Raw genomic sequence first — 23,112 nt, 5'->3', positions numbered from 1 at the left:
AAATGTTTATTGTTTTAGACCAAAAAAAAACAAAAAACAAAAACAAACCCCACAGTAAATCAGCTTTCAAATTATTACACTTCTTATAGTTACTCAATTATTCCTTGTTTGCTATAGGTACTTTTCAGAGTCTCCTACCTTTTTATTTTCAATGAAATTCTTACTTGCTTTGCATTGTTTTGGGTAATGCCCATATTGAGAGCCCTTTTCCCCAGTGTCTGGGCTGCCATCTTAATGTTTAATACAGCTGGGATTTTATGAATTATCTGTTGGATCTCCTCGCTGGGGTCTCACACATCCCTCTCATCCTTCCCTCTCAGCTATTATGGGACAGTAGTTAAGAGTTACTTTCTCCCATCTTCTTTTCTTTTTCCCAAGACTGTGTTCCAGAAGCCTCTGTTTCTTCACCCTCTGCTTATGTTCTTTTTCTGGTCCCAAACCTGGATCCCTTATTCTTAAGTCATTGATTCTTGGTTGCAAGGAACAGAAATGCTCTCAGGCCAGCTGACCTCAGTAGAGGGTTTGTGTAGGAATCTCAGGAATGCGGGGAGCAAAGTGTGACCAGCCTGCTGGGAACTGGAGCGGGGAGGGCCCTTGATCCAGAGGCTGCACAGTGCGCAATCCTGCTCACCTCCTCTGTGTGTGTGTGTGTTTCCCCGGATAAGGGCTCACCACTGCTCACCTAACTTTGCACATCGTCATCCTCAAATGAGGAGGGAGGAAGCAGTGTAGCTGACCCTGGCAAGTGTCCCTCCCCAAGCCAATCAGTCTGGGGATGGTAGCCACTGGACCACCCTCTCAGCATGGACTGGGGGGAGTATCCAAAAAAGGGGTCAGTGGAGGAGTAGCTCCCCAAAACCTATTATACCTCTTACTCTGATTTCTCAACAGGAATAACCCAAGTCACCTTTACTGGAAATCAGCTTGCTGAAAGCCTTGAGACTGCAGTTCTTGGAGTTGAAGAAAAGGTAAACTGAGAGAAATTGGTACCTACTAAAGTTTTCTTACGAGGGAAGCCACTGTTTGAGGAGAGATTTCTGTACCCATCATTCCTCAGACATGCCCAGTCTTAGAAGTACCGTGTGCCCCGGTGCTCTCTGCCTGGCCAAGTTCCTGTTGATCCCTGAAGGCCCTTATCAGGTACTGCTTCCCCAGAAGTCAGGCCCTTTTTTGTCCCCTCCTGGCTGATACCGCTCCTCCTATTTTGGAACCCCCTATACTATCTCCTCACAGGCATGTATCATAATGAGCTTTACATGATCACTTGTGCCCCTCTCCTGACCCATCTTCTTCCGTGCCTCTGTCTCTTCCCTGCCACCATCCTGGTATATCCACACCTGAGTATAGTTGTGGGTTTGCACGTTGGCCATCATGAGCTCCTGGAGGGGGCATCCGAGCTGTGCCTGGATCGCTCCATCAGCACTGATGGGCTGAGCAGAGTCTCAGCCTCCCCTCTAGACAGGCAGCTCCTGTACGGATGCATTCTGCACCTCTTCCACTCCATCCTTGTGGGGGCCTTTACTGTCGTTTGCAAATCGATTGTGTTCTTTGAGCGTTCATCACAAGTTGCTGTTCTCTAGATGTCCTTTCTCTTTGGGCTATCGGTGAAATGAAGCTAATAGCAAAGCTTCTGTGTCTGATTTTTTTTTTTTATGGGCAAATATGGGCCCACATTAGGAGCAAGTATCCAGAAATTGAAAGGGAGGGGAGGTGTCCCCGCCTGTCTCCTGGATGGCGGACCCCCTCCTCCATCCATCTGTAAGATCTTCTGAGCTGCTCAGTCAATAGACTGTTGCATCTTCACCCACGTCCCTGCTCCGGACCTTTTACTTTAAGCGAATGAGTCAGCAGGTTCCTTTTCTTAAACTGTTTACTGCACTGCTGGGTCTCCTCAAGAAATTTCTCATCGATCTTCCCAGTTTTATGGGTCACCATCCACTCAGCGTCCTCACCCTCCCCTCTCCTGTCTGCCAGTAACCAGCAGTGCTCTTACCTTCGCACACCCTCCTCTGCTACAGGGTGCTTCTGCGCACGTCACCAGGTGGTCTTCTCCCGCCAGGCCTGGGAAACAGTCAGGGGCATACGGTGCCTTCTCACATTCAGGCAGGAGCAGGCTCAGAGCAGTTAGGTGTTTGCACGAAGTCATGTCGCCAGCAGGAATGGAGTTCAGCTCATCTCTCCCCTGCACCGCCTTGGTCCTTCCCCTGCAAAGCCCCCGGTGCCCTCACAAAACCTGCGGCCCTGTCTCTTCCCCACCCCCAGGGCTCCTTCCCGAGAGAGGACCCTTGACCTTCTGTTAAGACATGCAGCCCGGCCTGGTGTGTCGCCTACCCCAGCCAGGCCACTTGCTTGAAAAAGTGGTTCTCTTCCTTCCAGGACCTTCCAGTCAGTCTTGGAAGTTTTATTTTTGTTTGGGCTTATTTAAAGGCAGGACACTTAATTAGTTTATGTTAATGCCGCACCGTCTTACTCTTATGAGTAAACGGAAGCACACTAATGGGTTTAATCTCGCTGTATCTAATGATGTTTTTCCCCCTTTCCCTTCTCCTTTAAACAGTTGCAAAGGCGTCTATTAATCACGGCGCCAGAGCGCAGCGCTTTGTTGCCATGTGGGATTGTTCAGTTCAATGTGGTTTTTTAAAAATGGCTCAAATTTTAATTAGAAGGCAGATTGTTAAATGACATTTTGAGTCGTCCTTCGATGGGGGACTTGGAAAACAGACCCATCATGATAGGAAACCAGGTTCTAGTCCAGAAGGAGGCATATTAACTTAAGGGCAGGATGTGATTTCAGTGAGTCATTGTTTTCCTAAAACAGGCTGTCTTCTCTGGTCTTTTGTTAAGAGACCTTTCTCTGCATTTAATACCACGTTAGATTAACATTGCCCAAGGAGACAGTCTAACGTGCCCCCCCCCCCGCCAAACAGGGTGGTAGTCCCAGTGGTATTACGGGCAGGGCACAGGGCCAGGTACCTGCTGCTGGGACTCCGTGAAAACGTCAGTATCAAGAAATCAGCAAACCTATTAGGATGCCTGTGATTGAAGAAAATATTGGCCTATATATTTCACTTCCCTTTTATTTCACTTCCCTTTGTGGTATGATGCAAATATGATTGATCATGTTACTATTAGAGTTACTGCTTTCCCGGCCACAGGGCTGGTATCTGCATCACTACCGAGGGTCATCACAGAAGGGGCATGCGTGGGCGAACTTGGACCCGTACGCTGCTCATGTGGTGCCCCGGCACAGCAGCAGGAGACCCAAGCACCCGGGAGGATGGTGGAAGGGTCACCAGTGCGAAAGCCCCAGGCGCCCGTCATTCCACAGGACTCCTCTGTGCTTTGTGGGGCATTTTATACCTACTGCGGCAGCTAGGTAACTTGAATGTCTCGTGGGTGCTCCAGCTCATGGGGCCCGAATTTTATCTCTTGGTCTCTTTCTATCACAGCCCCTTTGCAAACCTCCTTTACCCCCATCTCGTTAGGGTCCATGGCTGATAACTTGCTTTTTCAAGTGTAGAATTTAAGAAACAAAACAAATGAGCAAAAGGAAAAGTGAGATAGAGGCAAAGCAAGAAACAAACTCTTAACTGTAGAGAACAAACTGATGGTTACCAGAGGGGAGATGGTGGGGAGACAAATTAAATAGAGGATGGAGATTAAGGAGTGCCCTGGGTGCTCTGGGGAGTTGTCTGTTGACACTCCCCTTTCTCTGCCTCCAGATTTCCAAGTCCTTGTGATGGCCCTAATGTAGATCTCGAATTCATCTGCCCTCCCTTGTCCACGCCCACGTCCAGTGACACCAGGGGGCCTTCACTGCAAAGGCCTCCGAATTGCTTGCCCGGCTCCCACTTTCCCTCCATTCTGCTCATCACTTTGGACCCAGAGTGGTCTTTAAGATGCTTGTCATGTCACGTCACTCCTTGCTCAAATCTGTCCGTGACCTCTTCCTGCTGGTGGATGGACCACATGTGCCCAGCATGGCACACGGAGCAGATTGCATGGTCTGGGCCCTAGGCCTGGTGAGAGGTCTCACAGCATTGGCGACATCACGTTCAAGTAGCTCGTGAGACACTTTAACCTTTCACTCCTGACTTGCTTGGTGGGCTGTGATGATTCTGGTTTTCCGCGTGCAATAAAATAACTGCCAGGCTGGCAGAGGTGTGCTTGAGTGGCCGTTGTGTTCTGGGAAGCAGTACAGGGAGTGATTTGTTCCTCCAGACCGAGCATGTCAATTCGTAGAACACAAGGGTGGGCCACTATTTCATTTGGAACTTGCATAAGCAAATAACCAGCTGGAATTTTCATACCCCTGCCACTCTCCAAGTAGCCTCCCTTCCAGATATTTCGATGTAAAAACACGTGCCGCCTTTAGGTCCAGAAATCATGATTGAAACTTGGTTCTAGGTCAGTAGAAGAAACGACTGACATCCTACAGGGAAAAAACAAACTAAATATTAGTGCACAGCTTTCTGTTTTAAACACATTTCTCCTACCCTGAAGCCTACTTGTTTTCTTTACCTTAAACTGAACTTGAAATTTTTTTTTTAAATTTATTTGAGAAAGAGAGAGAGAGAGAGAGAGCGTGCATGTGTGCATGAGCAGGGAGAGGGGCAGAGAGAGAGAGAAAGAGAAAGAGAATCTTAAGCAGGCTTCACATGGAGTCTGATATGGGGCCCGATCCCATGACCCTGGGATCATGACCTGAGTAGAAATCCAAAGCCGGCTGTTCAACCAACTGAGCCACCCAGGCGCCCCTCACCTCGAGCTTTTTAACCCTGTGCCCACAAATACACTTGAAAAGGGAAGTCCGTCTTACCTGAGTGCCACTCTCTGCTCTCAGGCCTTCTGTTCAAGGTAATTAACGGGAATCCTGAAATTCCAGCTTTAGCTCTGGGGCACTATGGCCTCAAATTCGGACAACTCTTCTGTGACCTTGAATTGGAAACTCTTAAAGATACCAGGTTGATCGTTGGGTTTGATGAGTTGCAAGTAGAGGTTGTAATAGGAATACCAGGCAAGGGGACCCCAATGCAGTGTGATGAGCACTAGGGTGCTGTGTTACTGGGTGTCGTCGGGGCACAGAGATGAGCCCTTATCCACCTGAGGCCTGAAGTGTCATGAAATACTTTTAAGAGCACATGACCCATGAGATGGGTCTTGAAGGAGGAGTCTGCGAAGCAGAAGAAGTGACTGGGAGAAAAGAGGTGGAAAGGGGCATTTCAGACAGCTGCGTGGATGGAGGCCCGGGGGTCGGCTGGAGTGTGGCACACCCACAAAGGTGGCTGTATGGTGGTTGTGGCTGCTGCAGGGAACAGCATGGGGGGTACTGAACTGTGTGCTGGGGGCCCAATGCTGTGGTGGAACCCCCCCATCCCCTGTGGGAGTCTACACTGTGGGTTCCTGGATCAGATTTGTCTTTTGCAGTAGGGATTCTGTAAGCTTGGTCTCTACTTCCAGGGCTGCTTCTTAGTGGTGATGATCTAGTTCAGAAGGCCACACACAAGGCCTTTGATCAGGTCTTGTAGGTATGGGCCTCAGAAAGTCTAAGTTTAAGGTATGTTGTAGGCGGTCTACCAGGAATCACAGATATTTTTGGAAGTTACTGAAATGTGATTGGTGTTAAGTTACAGCCCTCTGGAGTTTATGAATGACTGTTTCCTGCCTCTTCGGGGTCCGGCCGCCTTCCCGTACTGGGAAGCGGTGTGTTTCAGGCTCCTGGGAAGCACAGACTCATAGGCCATTGGATTTTCTATAGATGTTGGAAATGGCACTGTCGCTGGGCAATATCAAAACCGTATTCAATTACTGATAATTTGTAATTGCTAGGAATCTAGATGTTTAATTATCCATTACTCTTAGCTTGGCTTTCTCAGTGTTCATTTAGCATGATTTGGTTGGTAGTTAACCTTGAAGTATATGGTAATGCATATGTATATCAGCGATGTTTTTTCGCTTAAGAGTTTCCAACGACTAGACTTTAAAACACACGTGAGGTTCAGATGAGTCATCCATGCCCCTTTGCTACAGAAGATGTGTACGTCTCCTGCATTTGCTTGTGGATATGGGCGAGTTGTAGCATCCATTCCCTGCCACCACAGGCAGTGATTTTTAGAAGGATTTAGACATGTTTGTACTATTTAGGGCTCGGGCAAGCAGGAAGGGGAAGGCAGGGAAACCCAGGGTAGGAGGCTGTTGCAGAAATGCTCATGGGCAAAGACGAGAGCCTGATGCACTGGTAGCGGGGATGGAGGGGGGTACATATGAGATATGTTCAGGATAAGGGGCTGGGAGCGCTCAGGGAACAACTGATACAGGGACTGGGGCCCGGGGAGGCATCCCGGAAAACCTCCGACTTCTGCTTTGGGCAACATTAGTAAGAAACAGGCATATACCATTCAGCAAACACTTACTGAACCCCTCATGGGGGAGGCAGACAAAGAATAATGAACTCTTTGAAAAGGCAGAACGAAAGAAGGGCCATTTTAGAGGCCTAAGAGTAGGCAAAAGGGTAACTAATATTGACTGAGGGGATCAGGAATGTTCTCTTTACAGCGAGAGTGTGTAGAGCTGGCCAAGGTGAAGAGACCTGGGGCTAGGCATGTGTTATTTTGTCTCTATATTCAGAGGGACAGAAGTGTGACTGTTCGATGTGATGTGGGGTTGAGCTCGGCACTCAGGGTCTAGAAGGCCAGGCCAATCCACGCTGCGTTTTATTGGCCCTGGGGACCACGGAAGGCTTTGTAGTTAGAGGACTAAGATCGGACCTTGGATTAAGTGAAGTCATTCAGTCTGGGGACCGAGGAATCAGAGGTGGGGACAGGAAGACGTGTGAGTAGAAGGTGATGGAGACCTCACGATGGGAAGAATGCACATCTGGCTGGCTTTGCCTCGGCTAGTGGCAGCACACTGGTCTGCAGGGACCAGCACCTTGGGGTCAGCGGCACTTTGTGGAGCCTGCAGACTGGCAAAATCAGTCAACCTCATCTTCCAACTGATGGTTCTATGCCTTGGCCCAAACCATCCTCACTGACTGCTCAGTTTGGTAAGACAGCCTAAGGGTCAGCCAAAAAAAAAAAAAAAAAATGTGGCATTTAAACTAAAGATCGAATATTTCTCCCTTTGTTAGTGACATACTCAGCTCCAGCAGGCCAAGGTCATTGTCCAGCGGGTCAGTCTCCTTCTCCTACGCCCAAATCCACCCTCCCGGAGCCTGCAGACAGCACTGACATGCCACTGCGTAAATATTTGATAGCAGCTTAGTTTACGGTCTGCCTTTTGCAGAATATTTGAATTTGGGCAGCAATCAAGGCCTGGAGTGAAGCACAAATAATAGGCTTTGAGACATTCGCTGGTGGGTTTGTAGAGCCCTTTCTGGATTGACCTTCTCGCCCCTCTGCTCTTCCTCACGCTCCCTCCGTGGGGGGGACCAGAGCCGCATGCTCCTGGGGGCCTGCTCCAGGCGCACTTCCCACACGCCTTTCGGGGCGCTCCCCCGAAAGGCTGTCCTGGGCCTTTGCCCTCCCCGGTCCCTTCCGGCCACCACCTCCCTTCCCCTAGTTATGCTCAGGGCTTGCTGCACTTTTTCTTCAGGCTTCTGCTCTCTGCTCAGACGCAGTCCCTTGTCACCCTCTCTGTTAGAGCAGGTCCCCTACTGTCACCTCGCGCTGCTTTGTCTCCTTCACAGCACGTCACTCCTTGACATGCTACATCTTTGTCTCTTGTCCGACTCCCGCCCCCAGGGTGCATGTGCTGTGGGAGCAGGGACTTTGTTTTGTTCCTTCCTCCATCCCCACTGCCAAGCTGGCACCGAGCTCGCGGAGGTCGCCCTGTACCTGGGGATCAGCGTCCTTGGGGGACCAGTCGCTTGGTCAGTCTGCACATTCCCAACACGGAATATTCCCAGCATGGAATGGGAGCCTGGCACGTGGTGGGTGCTCAGGATGCGTGTGAATGAACGAATTGGTGAGTGGGTGGCTGCGTGTGACCAGCAGGGCCCCCGCGCTCGGGTGCCCAGCAAGGGTTTGGTGGATAAGTAAACGAGTGGACTAGAGAGCTTGCCCGCCTGCCTTTGAGGCCCACTCTTGACGGGGGGGAGACTCGTCACTTGACGTCCCAGACGGGCAGTCCCGGGTGCCAGCGGCTGCGGTTGCTGATTGTGCTTGAAAATTCAGTCAATACCTCACTCCTCAGTTTGTCTGCCATCAGCCAGGCTCTGTAATTAACTTGCTGTAATTTAGCTTAGAGATGAATTTTTCATTTTAAAGATGCCATAAACAACCAGTGCTTATGATATCTTGGTTGTTAATGAAGTGCACGCCTAGTGGAACACGAGAACGGTGTTAGGGGCTGAGGAAGGAAGGGCCATCAGCCCACGCCTGGCCGTAGATGCGAGTGACGAGCGGAGGAGCCCTAGCAGGCTGTGCTTCTCTAGTCCCGGGGTGCTGCAGAGCACGGGGCATGCGGGCAGGGCCCCGGGGCCCGTGAGGGGTGCATTCTACCCAGAGATTTGGGGAACGTGCCATGTAAGGAATATTGAAACAAATGTGGATGTGTTGGAGAAGAATCACCATTGCTTAGTTGTGAAGGGCAGGCCTCTGGAACCTGTCTGGATTTGACAGTGTCTCACCACTTACTTGTGTTGTGGCCCTGGGCCACCCCAGACCTCAGTTCTTGCCTCTCGGATGGGAGCCTGTGACGCAGTCGAGCCTGTCGCATGGGTTCAGGGTCGGCATTCAGTGACCGCCACCACAGGCTTTCCTCGCAGTGGCATGCACATCGTAAGGGCCAGCGTTACATACAATCGCTTGACATTTTTAGGTGAAAGAGAGCAAAAATGAAAATTCTATTCTTACAGAAGCTCTGCCCCAGACCTGGCCTCTAGGGGTGAGTGTTTATTCACGTCTGCCATATTTCAGATGGAAACATTAGCGAGGTACCGCCTTAAAAAAAAAACCCAATGCACACCACTGGCTGGGCTGCTCGTTTTCATGAATTTTCCCCTAAACTTGCCTCCATCTTGACACAGAGTTGAGCTGTCATTAACAAAGTAGTAAATTAGCGACACTTACTTTTAGTGACTGCTGTCTTAAAGTACCTAATTGACAGCAGGTGAAGTGAGGGAACCTATGGGTTTGGATACAGAATTGCCAACTCAGGAGTCACTGCACTCTAACCATCTGCAGCTTTTCAGAGGCCGGGACAGACCTGACTTGTTGCTTGCGTTTCATCCCATAAACAGCTGTTATCCATCAAGGTGAAGACCGTCAGCGTGGAACCCTGGCCAGTCGCTTTCGTCTGATTTCTGAATCCCTTCCTATTCGTCTCTTGGTTTCCCCTAGTGATGGAGAGCTCCCTCCTCCAACCATAGACGTCTTCTGCCCTGCGTTCAGGTCTGTCTTCCAGAGCACAACTAAACCTGGCCCTTCTTCAGCATGCACCCTCGGTTCTTTGTGAAGCCGCAGACCTCTGGACCTAGTGTTCACACAACTTCATGAGGAAACGTGATTTTTAACCATTTTAGCAGCCCTCACTGCGGGGAGGTCTTCTCAATGCAGTGTTTATCGATCTGTCAACTGATTGTGAAATCTCCTAGTGGATTGCAGTGGGTATTTTTTTTTTCCTGATGACAGAAAACAAAATAGAACATATCAGAGTGGTGGTTGTTCATAGTAAGCTTACATATTACCTTGTGAAACTTCAGCGTCAGTCTGTGTGGTGTGCCCTGTTAATTATATTGCTTTCTGGGCATCATAACCACTTCCGAAGCCATTTGTTTTCAACCCTCTTGCAGGAATTTCAAGTTGCTCCTTTTTCTGTTTCCTTGTCTTTTTTTGTCCTTCCTGTGGGTTGATTTGCTTCAGGTCAGCTCGCTTAAAACAAAGTTGCCAGTCACCGAGCATATCGAAGTCCTCATTAAAGCAGGATGGTGGGCCCTCCAGAGGTAAATAACAAGATCCATTAGAGGCCCTGCTTCATGTCCTTCTTCTCCTTCAGTGAGGGGAGCTGGTGGTTAAGCACCCCGAGAGCCCCGTAACCATAGGGCAGAGTCTGGCAAGCCACAGTTTCCTCAAGGCTGGACGAGGCAAGGAGCATGCCTAGGACCAGCCTGCATTCACATGGGCTGCTTGGCTTTTCTGGAGACAGGCAGGAGAGGGGTCATCTTGTCACACGTTGTCCTGACAAATGTGACTATAACTTCAGCTGAAAAGAGCAAGGGGACATGGCTCCAAAGACGGAGCAGAATTGAGGGTTTCCTGAGCTTGGTGTGTGTTTGGGGTGGGAGGTGGCAGGGAGGTAGGTGTGCTGTGGGAGGGGCTCCCCGACAGGCCACGGAAGCCCCTTGAGCAGTGGTGGCATTCTGGGCGCCAGGGCCTGTGCCAGGCATTTGCTGTTGTAACCACATGCAGCCCTCACATTGTCCTTGTGGACTGACAGGACCCCCCCCTCTCCGAGTCCATCTAGTATCCTCCACCCCGGCCCCCCGCACCCGCACCTTCTCCGTTGGCGCCACCTGACAGTCCTCACTCCAAGATCTGTGGCTGCGGGTGGACCACATGCCGCTGCAGTCACGTGCTAGCCCTCTGCTGTACTTGTCCCCCTTGGGACAACTGTTCGTAGCTTCTCTCTCTTCAGGCTTCTGATGTCCCTCCATCTTCCTGCCTCCTTAGCTGAGGACCTTCTTCCCGGTTCACGCACAGCCAGTGGGGGCCACGTGGGAACTTGCACGTACTCCCGGCACCACGTTGGTGGCCCGGAGCCCGCTCTGTCTCCCCCAGGGGTGCGTCCATCACTTCTTTCTCCTTCCTTCTCCTGGTATGCTTCCCCCTGTAATACAAACATTCTGTAGCTGCCTTAACTACCTAACAAACAAGCAGAACAAAACTCTTGTCCTCATAGCCCATAATTCTGACCTTCTTTTTATGATGATGAGGAGGAGGAGGAGGATGCTAGCTAACCTTCCATAGTACTTAGTAAGTACCCGGCATTATTCTCATCGGTTCATTGGGTACGATTTTCATCCCCATTTTTCAGATGAGAAATCTGAGGCACAGAAAGATTAAGCGCCTTGCCTGAGGTCACAGGGCTGGCAAATGCCAAAACTGGGATTTCCGCGCAGACCCTCAGCCCCAGGCCGTGTCCTGAGCAGAGTGGCCTCCTGGTGCTGATGGTCTCCAGGGTCTCTGCCCCTTTTCTCTCTGGAACCAACTCCTGTCACTGCCCCCTCCTCACCTCCCCACCAAACCCTTCTGCCCTCCCAGATCGAAGCATTACGTTGCACCAGGGCTCCGTCTGTCCCTGGCCCCTGGCCCTGTCTGCGCTCGCCCACCAGCCTCGCGGCCTTCAGCCCGGCAGCCCCAGGGTCTTGCGTCCAGCGCAGCTCTCGCCCTGGACCAGACTCCTGCATCCCCCTGCCTGCTCGCTAGGATCTCAAACTTGATGCATCCCAGCTTCCCACGGCCTCACCCCACCTGCCCTGCGTCTTCCCCACATCCCCGAACGGACCCTCCCGTCCCTCCAGCCCCCCGTCCCCTCAGGCTTTAGTCTGTTTCTTTTTTCACACCCCAGTTCCAGTCTGCTGGTCAGTCACGCTGACCCTGTCTTCAGAGCGCACGCGGGATCTGTCCGCTTTCCGCCACACCCGCCCCTCCCCGGGACCGTGCCCCCGTGTGTCACGTGACGAGTGCGCTGGCATCGTCCCCAGTCGCTTGCCTCAGCCCTGTCCCCCTGCAGCTAGTCGTCGAACAGTGCTCTTTTAAGTGCCTGCAGAGCCCTGGGTGGGGGGCAGCCTCCCCCTCCTCCTGGTCCCATCTGGCCTCTCCTCTAAGTGCTCCCTCTGCCCTCCCCAGCGTGCTGGCTGCTGCACTGGCTTTCAGACGTGCTGGCGGTGGGCTGGGGGCTACCCTTGGGCCTTGGCACGTGTTCTGCCCTGCCTGGAAGCTCTTCCCAGGACTCTGCACAGGTCACTTTCTCACTTCCTTCGAGTCTCTGGTCCAAAATCGCTTTCTCCTGAAGCCTCCCTTGACTGATTACTCTAAGTGTGCAGCCTCTTTACCAGCCCCTCCCTTGTATTTTCTCCACAACACGTAGCAGCAACTGACACACATTCTCTTCATTGGTTCGTTGCCCGTCTCCCCGTGTCCTTGTAAACTACCTGAAGGCAGCGTTTTGCCTGTCTTGCCCGTTAGAGCCCCTCACATACAGTAGGTGCTCAAAAAATATTTGAATGATAGGTACTTTTATCCTTGAATAGTTGAAAGTCTGAGAGTTACTTGCCCAGGGCCACAGACCCTAAAAGTGTCAGGACAAGGATGGAAACCCATGACAAAACCTTAACTGCTCTGTGTCCTCCTTTTTCTTGTTAAATAAGGACAGTCATACATAACAGTTACTGTGGCCATGAAGCTAAGGACAGTCATACGTAACAGTTACTGTGGCCATGAAGCGGATAATGCGCAGGAAAGCACTTGTAAGCCCTGGTGTGCCAAAGGCCTGGTGCTTATCTCGCTCATTGAGAACCTTAGCTTTTCACGTCTGTTATTCAGCAACCCTCCCTAAGCCTGTTTTGTGTTCTTGGGCTTTTATTTAGGAGTAGTGGATACCGCCTCCACCAAATTATCTACTTCCTTCTTCCCTCTGCCCTTGGTGAGAGAACTCTGTGCCTGTGCATTCGTGTCCATTGGCTTCTGTCTGTCGGTAGCTCTGATCTCCCTTCCCCCCACCCCCAGACCCATGTCCTGTCAGAGGCTGGGGGGATGGGTAGGGGGCGGCTGGAGCTGGCATGCACGTGGCTGTCACTGCTCATGTCTGTGTTCCTGGGGGAGGTGCTTATGTTATCAGCAGGTGCTCAGTGGGTATCAGGAGTCCCGTCTTGCACAGCCCTCCTGGCAGCCTGCCCGCCCCCTGCCCCCATCCCTGCGGCAGACTGGAGTGAAGCGATCACAGGCCCATTATGGCTAAATACCAGGCACATAAAGTGAAGCAGGCGCACTTGATGAAGCACAGAGCTGCCACTCTCGAGCTCACAATTTAGGTTTCCCTGACCCCAGGGCAGCTTCCCCAGGTCTCCTAGCATGGAGCATGGAGCAGTTCAGCCCTCCTGATGCTTCCTGTTAGGATAAAGCCACGAGGAAGGGTGGCAGGCATCCCCCGACATATACCCTCCTTATGTGTTGTTCATTTGTTTGCATGCCTGGTTTCCAAGTAGGAGAAAAACGCAGCCATTTTCTCAGTGAGCACCTTAAACTGCCTCTCCCGAGGACAGGAGAGCTGCGGCACTTTGGAGAAGGTGACCAGCATGGAAAGTAGCCGGGCTGTCTTCCCTGGGGAGCCACTGCCTAGGCCTGGCTTCCGTTCTCGCATTGATTGTGTGGGGGTGTGCGGGTGGGTGCCACTGACGCAGTTCACAACTGCTTAACGCTGTCACCAGGCCAGGCCAGACCGTGCTGTTCTTGGCTGGCGCCTCTCGGACAGCCGGTGACATCAGGTGAGAACGGACAGCAGTGAGATCAGGCGACACCAAAGCAGCCGGGCCCATAGTTAACACTCAGGCAGGATATGCTGCACCCACGAAGGCAGGTCCGCTGCCCAGCCCGGGCGTGTGTGCCGGGATACTTTTCACCAGTGGGGACACGCTGCCAGTGAGACGAGCCCAGGACAGCCTGTGCTCCCTCTCAGTCACCCTCCCTGAGTCCGCGGCCTGCAGAGCTGATGGGCTGGAACCAGGCATGGACTTTTGATACTGCACCCCTTCCCTCCATGTGTTTCTAGGGGATGCCGGCCACTCGGAGGCAGCTGCGGTGGTGGGGAAGAGCATGGTTTCTGAGCCGGAGAGCACTAGGTGAACCCCAGCTTCACTGCTGACTGATCTCCTGGGGCCTTCTCTGAGCCTCAGTTCCCTGGTCTGCAAAATGGGATGAAAGCCAAAGTGAGGGTCGTGTGTCTGTAGATGACTTTCATGTGGTAGCCCTACAGATGGTCTTTGGGGCTTTGGGATCAGGTCTGAGTTCAAATCCTCTTTCTGTTCATTCATTAAATATTTAATGAGTGCTTGTTGTGGATTTTACACTGGGGTTGAGGCTTTGCTGGCTCCCTAATAGCATTTGATCTTGGACGAGTCACCACACTTTTCTGACGCTCTGTTTCTTCACATAAAATGAGGGTGGAAAATACCAATCTTGCAAGACTGGGTTGAGAATGAAGTGAGCATTGAGAAGTGGCAGCTAGCTCCTTTATCATTGTCTGTTAGAACTTCTACTGCACCATAGAATTTTCTACTGTACCTCTGTGGTTAGTCCTTAAGAGGACCTGCTTGTTAGACTATTCTAGCTTAGATATTTAATCTGGGGGTGTTTGCTGAGCACCTGTTATGTGAGAGGTACCATGACAACCCAGGGGAATATTATTCCTCCCCTACAGGAGTGCACAGCCCGCTGGGCACATCAGAGCCCCAGCTGGCTACGAGCCACTGGTAAGTGCTGCGGGAGGGGCACACGCCGAGTGCTGGGACTGCACCAAGGAAGGAGCCGCTGCTTCAGCCCCGGGAGGGGGCTGACCAAGGGTGAGAGAGACGGCAGCAGGCAAGGGATGGGTACGAGGGAAGGGGGCCTCTGGCAGAGGCGCCGCCTTGGCACGGGCGCGGAGGTAGGAGTGTGCGGGGTGGGAGTGTGGGTGCCGTGGTGGCTGTGGCTCACGCCAGGTTTGGCAAGGCTGGGGAGGTGTGTTAGGGCCGGCTTGTGAAGTGTCAGAGTCCTCGGTGTTGGGCGTGGAGGCTACAACGTGGGAAGCTGTAAGAGGGCCGAGGGAGGTGCACCCTCCTGCGTGGGGCAAGCATGGCACTGTCCAGTACAAGTGCACTGTGAGCCTGTCATGGAACTGAAATTTTTCTAGTAGCCACACTCAAACGGTAAACACAAAACAGGTGAAATTAATAATATTATCTTTAAAAAGTTTTTTTAAGTTTATTTTTGAGAGGTAGAGAAAGCATGAGCACGAGGGGGGTAGGGGCAGAGAGAGAGGGAGAGAGAGAATCCCAAGCCAGCTCTGAGCTGTCTGCACAGAGCCCAATGCCGGGCTCAAACTCATGAACTGTGATCATGACCTGAGCCAATATCAAGAGTCGGATGCTTAGCCGACTGGACCACCCAGGTGTGCCCCAATAATATTATCGTCTCAACACGAATATTCTTTCAACATGAATGAGGATTCATTATCAAAATATTATATTTTGATATATTATCAAAGTATCATGTCAACGTGAATCAGTGTAAAAATTTAAGTGACACGTTTCACGTTATTATTATTTTTTGGTACTAATTTTTCAAAATCTGGTGTATATTTTATACCACAGCACAACTCAGTTTGGACCACAACCACATTTCAAATACCAGAGCCACGTGTGGCTAGTGGCTGCCGCATTGAGCGGCAAAGGCTTAGCGGTTCTGGAATATGGGAGGCGGCCATGGTCTGTGTAATCCTGAATCTTCCCTCAGCCTGAACTCACCTTCTCCCATCAAACCTTTGGGGAACCCTGCCCACCACCAGATTGGCGACTCTGGTCGTTAGCAGCAGCCAAAAGAGAAAAACCTGGGGGATTCCATCCCCCGCAGGTTATACAGTACAAAACCAAAGACCACAAGCATGAGAATCCCCTGGTTTCCTCCCTTTGTGTGCGTGTCCACTGGACAGACCTCCCTGGAGAGCAAGTCACCATGTGCCATTTATGGAACGGCTGGCATGGGCTGTTAATGTTGGAGATTTGGATGACACATCCTCCCTAATTATTTCAGCCCCTCTCTGAAGCGCCTGTTCTTATCCCATGTGACAGGAGGGAAGTCAGGGCATGAGAGAGAAGTCCCTCGCCCAGGGTTGTGTGACTGGACACGACAGAGCTGAGGCTCAAACCTGGCTCCACACCCCGGTTTACCTGTGCTGCTGGCTGTCTCGCTAATAGACTTTAACACTGTCTGCACATTATGAGCTCCAAACTGAAGAAACTACGCATTAAGAATTTAATCAGCATGGGGGCGCCTGGGTGGCTTAGTCGGTTAAGCGTCCGACTTTCGCTTGGGTCATGATCTCACGGTTCGTGGGTTCGAGCCCCGCGTCGGGCTCTGTGCTGACTGCCAGCTCAGAGCCTGGAGCCTGTTTCAGACTGTGACTCCCTCTCTCTCTCTGACCCTCCCCTGCTCATGCTGTCTCTCTCTNATGCTGTCTCTCTCTCTCTCCTAGAAATAAATAAAACATTTAAAAAAAAAAAAAAAAAGAATTTAATCAGCATGTACACACACAAGTGTGTGTGTATGTATGTGTGTGTGTGTGTGTGTGTGTGTGTGTCTGTATGTGGCTATAATCAGAGAAAAATCATAAACTTGAAATGATTCAGTATAAAAGGATGTGCTTCCACCCTTCCTCTCCACTCCCTGCCTCCTGCCCCCACACACTGGGGCCCAGGTGGCATTGCTGCGGCGCCGACCAGTTGCCATGGACTGGCACTGGTGGGGGAGGGGGCAGAGCAGGCGGAGTTTCATTGGAATCGGATGGAACTCAAGTCTTTGTGAAGTCTTCTGTTTCCCTGGTTAGGGGAGTTCGAGGCAGTGGGGGCACCAGGTGGCAGTCACAGTCATGAAGCTGGAACTCAGCGGGTGGCTTCTCTTTCCTGCCTGGGCTGCTTGCTGGGAAGATTCCAGACTGCAGGGTGTGAACTTGATCTTCAGTTTCTTCTCTGTGGGGGGCTGGTAAGCGATGAAGGGGCCCCAAAGTGGGGAGCGGGTCAGGAAGGTAGGTGGGGTGGGCGCAGGCAGGTGGTGACTTATTCGGGCTTTGCCGTCTGACAGATGTGGGATTGACCTTTAAGTCTGCCACTCCCTAATCTGGGGACCGAGGCAGGGTTTTGGACTCCTCACTGGTGAGACTGGATGAGTGATCCTTGTAGCCAGGGCTCTTTTCACTGGAAGACAGAGGTCCCGCGGAGCTCAAGGTGAGAGGTGTCCACCATGAGACACAGAAACACATCAGTGTGCTGTGAGGACCACAGCCTGGTAGAGCTGGGAAGACAGGAGTGTGGTCCCCTCTGCCCCATCCCTTCTCCCCGGCCCGGCTCTTTCTCTCTCGCCTTCTGCACATGGCATCAGATGGTTCCCCAGCTGGCTACCTGTAATGTCCCTTGATGTTTCTTACTGTGGATTTCCCAGTAGGGAAATCCCAGGAGGGTCACAAGGCAGGCCACACACATCAGAGGTCCTGGCTGAGTGTGCACGAGCCAGCCGTGGCCCAGCAGGCCGCCTGGTCCACTGAGGCCAGTGCACGTGGTGAGGTGGTCTGATGGCCCACAAGGAGGCGGGGCCTGGATATTAAGCATCTATGAACTTCAGCCATAAGGGCTGATGTTTCCCGGCTGAGTTGGCTCCAGCGTGGTTATTTCCTGCCTTCTGTATCCTCAAGCCTGCCTCCCACCACCCCAGACTTGAAGCTGAGCCCTTGCCTGTTCCATTAAGAAAGCACGAGCCTCTCATTCCTACTCACAGTACAGACCTGCCTCCTCCGTCCCTGTCTCCTCTGCCTCCTGGTGCATTTGTGTGCCTTCGCTTCTCTCAGAGGCAAGGCGGGCCTCATGCGCCCTCTTTTCAGCACCAGGGCTTGCCCCCCGTTCTGCTGGACTCCCCAGACCTCCTCCGGTTTCCCTCCCGGCTGCACACGCTCTTCCAGCAGGACCTCAGGCCAGTTGTCTGTGCAAGTGCTGGTCAGAGTGCTGGTATGTGAGCCATTTATCACCAGTCGTCACCGGATTCGAGACGTTGTGCCAGCGTGTAAGTCAGCTGTGACACGCCTAATTTAGTTCAGCTTTTTTTTTTTTTCATGGCAAAACTTTATCAATGAAGGAAGCAGCATGTTCATCTGCATTCTGGCACAAGCTTCTCCCTTCTCAGCCAAGTTTGTGGGTGACACTTTTAATACCCCCTCCTCTGCACCCTCCCCTGAGCATCACCCAAGTCGCTCATGTCACATCTTCATGTTGCCAAAGGCCCGTAGATGCTCCTTGATCTTCACCTTGTCTCAGTAGTGTTCTGAAGCAGTACCTTTCTTGTTTCTCTTGGTCCCCAGGACTTTATATTCTGTTTCTCCCCTTCATTGGCCTCTTCGCCCCACGCCTCTTTGCTTGCTCCACCCCTACCTGTCCTCCATCAGGTGGGAGGACCCTGGCAGGCCAGGGCCTTTTCTCTGTCCACCTTGCCTTTAGTGAGCTCACCTTGTCTAATAGCAGATGACTTCCAAATATAGATCTGCGGCCCAGCCCGAGCTCCTGACTCATTGCTCCAGCCGCCTCCTTGCTATTTCCATGGCGATGTCCAATAGGCACCCTCACCCGTGGATAGAGATGAACAGAGCACTTCCCGGTCTTTCTCAAACCCACCCCTTCCCCCGCCCCTTCTCCCTCCACTCATGAGGCAGGACCACTCCGACCAGTTGCTTGAGCTCCAAACTTTAGGTCCACCGGTGATGCCCTCCCTTTCCCTCATAGGCCACATCTAATCTGTAAGTAGGGCCTGTCACTTGTGCCCCCAGAGTGCGGCCTGACTCTGTCCTCCCTGTTACCACTGCCTCTCCCAGTGTGAGCGCCCCCACCCCGCTGGCCTGCTCCGGAGCCTCCCTTGTTCTGCCCTGCCCGCTCTCCACGCACCAGCCAGAGGGAGCTGTTTTGTTTTTGTTTTTGTTTTTGTTTTAATAGTTTATTGTCAAGTTGGTTTCCATATAACACCCAGTGCTCATCCCAACGAGTGCCCTCCTTCATGCCCATCACCCCCCTTCCCCTCCTCCCCACCCCCATCAGCCCTCAGTTTGTTCTCAGCGTTCAAGAGTCTCTCCTGGTTTGCCTCCCTCCCTCTCCCCCACTATTTTTCCCCTTCTTCTCTCCCCTGGTCCTTCGTTAAGTTCAGAGGGAGCCTTTTAAAGCCCGTGCCTCCCAGTGTGAAGCCCTCAGGGCCTCAGGCCACTCACACATGGTGACTCGCTGCCGTGGCCTCTGCCGCCCTCTCCAGGTCCGCCTGCCACTCTCCTCCCGCCTGGTTCCTTCCCCGCCTGCTGTGCTTGCCCGCTTCTGTCCTGGCTGATCCCCTTCCCTTTCCTCTGGGGTCATCTCAGAGACGGTTTCCGTGACTCTTGGGCCCCAGCGAGAGTATGGGGCTGTGGCTAGAGGTCCGCAGCCTGGGTGAGTGAGAGCAGGGAGGCCGCCCGCTGTGGCCTCCTGAGGAGCCCAGGATTTGGGCCAGCCTGCTTGTCCTTTAAATCCTGACGTCTGCAGACCTGCGCTGTCCCCAGCAACTCTGGACTTTTTCCTAAGCTCCCAGGAGCTTCTGGATGGCGGAGCTGGTCTGCACGGACGCTGGTGCCTTTGAAATGCTAATATGGGAGGGTGGCCAACCGCAGCTAAGGAGGATCAGGGCCCATGCCCTTGGGCAGAGCAGCAGCCACAGCAGCCTGGGACCTTGTTAACCTGGGGCTTCTGGGGCTGCCTGCCTGCGACCGACCGGCCAGTGATGGGCCCTGTGAGCGGCACCAGCAGGTCCTCCATGTTGCATAGGCCCCACAGGCCATTAGCTCCCCCCGGGGAGTAGCTGTAAATCTGAGTGCTGCTAATGGCTTGACTCTTTCTAAACCATCTGGGAGGGGGGGTCGTCAGGGAGAGGATGGACCCCGGTTCCTAGCTGATGAGCGGTGCTGTCCACGGCTCTGCCAGAAACCACTGATGCTGCTGCTTACGAACTGGGTGACCAGTGGTGGGAGACCTCCCCTCTTGCTCCTTGGTGTCCTCATCTCTGAAGTGGGGCCACTAAGCCTGTTCCATCCTGTGCGTTCCAACATCACAGGCTGCTGGGGCTCGGCCCAGCAGCACCACTAACGCAGCGAGCGCCCTCTCTGTGCCATGCGCCGCGTTCCAGATTCTTGTTCTCGCCACAGTCCTGCGAAGGGCACACCGCCATCAGTAGCACCTCCTGGGTGGTAGCTGGAGCTCCGAGAAGCGCAGGGAAGCCACCCAGGGTCCAGGCAGGTGAGTCGTGGGGAGAGGAAGCCAGCTCCACCTGGCTCAGCGGACTGTCCTGCCTCCCTGTGGCGGGGTAGGGCTCCGTGTCCGGTGCGTTTTCGTCCCTGCGGTCAGCCTTTGCGAGGGAAGTTGTTCTCATTGTTCAGATGACAGCAGGGAGGCCCAGTGAGGCTGAGTGCCGTGCCCACAGCCATGCAGCCAGTGAGTGGTACGTGCTGGGTTGGAGGCCAGCTGTGTCTGAGCGTCCTGTGAAAGATTTGAGAAGGAAAACTGGTAACGCCAGGGATTCCTACACCTGTCAGGTGTTGAGTATGTTTAAAATCCTAGTGGAAATTGTACATTGGCCAAAACAGGGCTGCCCTGAACTTCAGTATTTGCTTTTGGCTGGCCTTATGCCATCCCAGTGTATTAAAATTCGTCACCTTGTGCCATAAGAAACTCTGCCTGATGTGGGTCCTAGAGAAAAGAGTTCCGGGGTCCATATGAGATGAGAGGAGTGGTGGGAGATATCAGGGTCTCTCTACCAGCAGTTGGGTCTCAGGTAGGATGTCTTCTGTCTCAGAATCCACGTTCCGTATTCTGCCACTTAGCGTGGTGACTTAGGTATAAATGCTGTCTTCCTTGTCAGCATGGCGACAGGCCGCCCACCGCCCTTGGACAAAACCGCACACACAAGATCGTGTTACAAGGACTATTGGCGTGTGCTGCCCTTCTGCCTCTGAGAGCGCCGAACCCCATGCTAGTCCCAGGGTACTGCGATGGCCAGATGTCTTGTTTGGTCCAATATGCAACCTCCACTTGCTTTCCGTGTTTAAAAAACACCCCACCTACTGTGGAGACTCCAGGGCTGGGCTGTAGGCGTATTGGGCCTCGGCGTGGCTAGTCTGACACACACAGGAGCTGGTGGTACAGAAAAGCCAGGCGCCCGGCCGTTCGTCTTGGACAGTGACAGCAGCCACACCTAGTTTCCAAGGACAGTGGTGGTGGCCTCCCGCGCCAGGGGCAGTGCCCAGGTGGTGCTGCGGTATGAGCTGGGCTCTGGTTACAGCCGCCCGGCTCCCGTGTCCTGCGCGTTTCCTGAGCCTGGTTCTTTGGCTTTTCTGGGGATCCTGAGAAGGGCCCGAGGTCTCTGAGCAAACTCCCTCTCCGTCCCAGTCAGCCAGAGGACTGCTGCTGCTGCTTAAAGCTAGGAATCGCACTTCTGTGGAGCTCTTGCTCTAAAGTTGTCCACGGGTGTTATTCGTTCCCAGGCCCCTGACAGCACTGCTTTCCCACCTGAGCCCCTCTTCGGGGCACGGAATCCGCAAGAATCCAAGTGGGCGGCGGGACCGCAGGCTCAGCCCGGCTCCATTGTCCGCCTGACCCAGACACCACCCTGCCCGCAGCCCGTGGTGCACCCCTCGACTGAGGGTGCCGCGAGGGTGGGACTGACTTCCTCACCTCTTCCTCAGCTCCTCCAGCAGTGCCCGGCACATAGTAGGTGCTCAGGAAGGTCTGGGCAGATGAGTGAACCAGTGTACAGGTGGAGAAGTCCGTGCCACTGGGCTGTCTGTAGGCTGACCGGGCCAGCGATCAGGCTCGGGGCTTGGGCAGGATGGAGACGTGCCTGGAGTCCGCAGGCCGCCCCACAGTAACGATCAGCTGGGGAGGTCGTGACAGACCAGTGAGGAAAGTAGGCGGGGAGAAATGTGCCTCTCTCATCCGAGTGGAGACAGTGTACCTTCCAGCATCTTCCCACGTGCACCAAGGCCATGTGTGAGTGTGCCAGAGACTCGTTCATGGTATGCCGCCGGGCCAGGAGCCCCGGGGTCCATCCAGTTCGCCCTCACCCCCGCTACTCAGAGCGGTGACCTCTGTCGTGTGACCCTTGTTGTTCCTAACCCCTCATCTTCAAATTGCAGGTGTGTTTCCTAGGTTAGCATTTGCCTTGCAGCGTATCATTTCATTTCCTTTTCACTCCATTCGTTTTTAATCACAGTTCTCCCCACAGGAGGTGTGGGCCTTGACCTGCAGAGCGTGGCCCTTCCTTCAAAGCCCTCTCCGGACGCCCTCCTAGCCTCTCCTGGGAAAGATGCGGCAGCTCAAAGGCAAGCCCAAGAAGGAGACGTCCAAGGACAAGAAGGAGCGGAAGCAGGCCATGCAGGAGGCCCGGCAGCAGATCACCACGGTGGTGCTGCCCACGCTGGCCGTGGTCGTGCTTCTGATTGTGGTGTTCGTGTACGTGGCCACGCGCCCCACCGTCACCGAGTGAGCGCTGTGGGCGGCTCCCCAAGCAGGGAGTGCAGGCCTGGGAGGGGGAAAGCAGACAAAACATGGCTTTCGTGTTCAGAGATTTTCCTGATGCTGAGCTCTGAGCAGGAGCACCCTGTCTTCTCTGGTCTTCGACTTGATTAAAGTTTCTCCAATTTCCCTGGGAGGGAATAGGGAACATTTTATCAGTGAACGTGCCATACACCTTATGGTCTACTTCATGTGCCTTTCAGACTTCAAAGTGGGGTGTGTGTGTGTATGTGTGTGTGTGTGTGTGTGTGTGTGTGTGTGTGTGTGTGTGTTTCTCTCCTAAAATCGATAATGTAGCCCACCTGGTGAGAGGAGGAATCTCTGGGTCATGAATCAGTTGGAGTCACTGCTCGCCCACCCCCATTGTTTTGAACATGACTTTTCCTACACGTGTTCACAATTTCCAAAGGGACTGTACTTCTTCTCTGTGCTTAATGTGATTTGAAATATGTCGACTCAAAAGTGAAATATTTATTTTTTTGAATAAAGGAGATAATAGCCTTAAACTGGGTGTTTATCTTGCTTTGCCAGGAGAGGCGGCCTTGCTCTCGGGGAGGTGCAGGGAGGTGCTGTGCGCGTGATTCTCCACTCCACTCGCCTTCCCCCACCCGGCTGCTCTACCTCCCCTTCAGTCCCAGCTTGAATCACTTCCAGTAGCATTTGTGCTTTTTGACTGCCTTGGTTTAAGGTTGGGAGAATCTTGAGAGGCGCAGAAGGGGTGCATTCATTGGTCTGTTTTAGCAAAGAGTTCTAATTGGAATATGACCACAGGTGCTTTTTACACAAGTTAG

At 52.9% G+C, this 23,112-nt stretch overlaps 1 long non-coding RNA gene across 1 annotated transcript; it reads left to right on the top strand.

Annotated features, from left to right (window-relative positions):
- The first annotated feature begins 895 nt into the window (after positions 1 to 895).
- LOC120227413 lies at positions 896 to 22,827 on the top strand. Its single transcript, XR_005527249.1, has 2 exons — positions 896 to 968; positions 22,032 to 22,827. It is a non-coding gene; the product is annotated as an uncharacterized LOC120227413 (long non-coding RNA).
- The last annotated feature ends 285 nt before the right edge of the window (positions 22,828 to 23,112 follow it).

This window comes from Hyaena hyaena, unplaced genomic scaffold (assembly GCF_003009895.1).
Source record: "Hyaena hyaena isolate Hyena2069 unplaced genomic scaffold, ASM300989v1 scaffold_2289, whole genome shotgun sequence".
In the NCBI taxonomy this organism is placed as follows: Eukaryota; Metazoa; Chordata; class Mammalia; order Carnivora; family Hyaenidae; genus Hyaena; species Hyaena hyaena.
The sequence above is the reverse complement of the archived record's forward strand: the minus strand, read 5'-3'. Positions and strand labels throughout refer to the sequence as shown.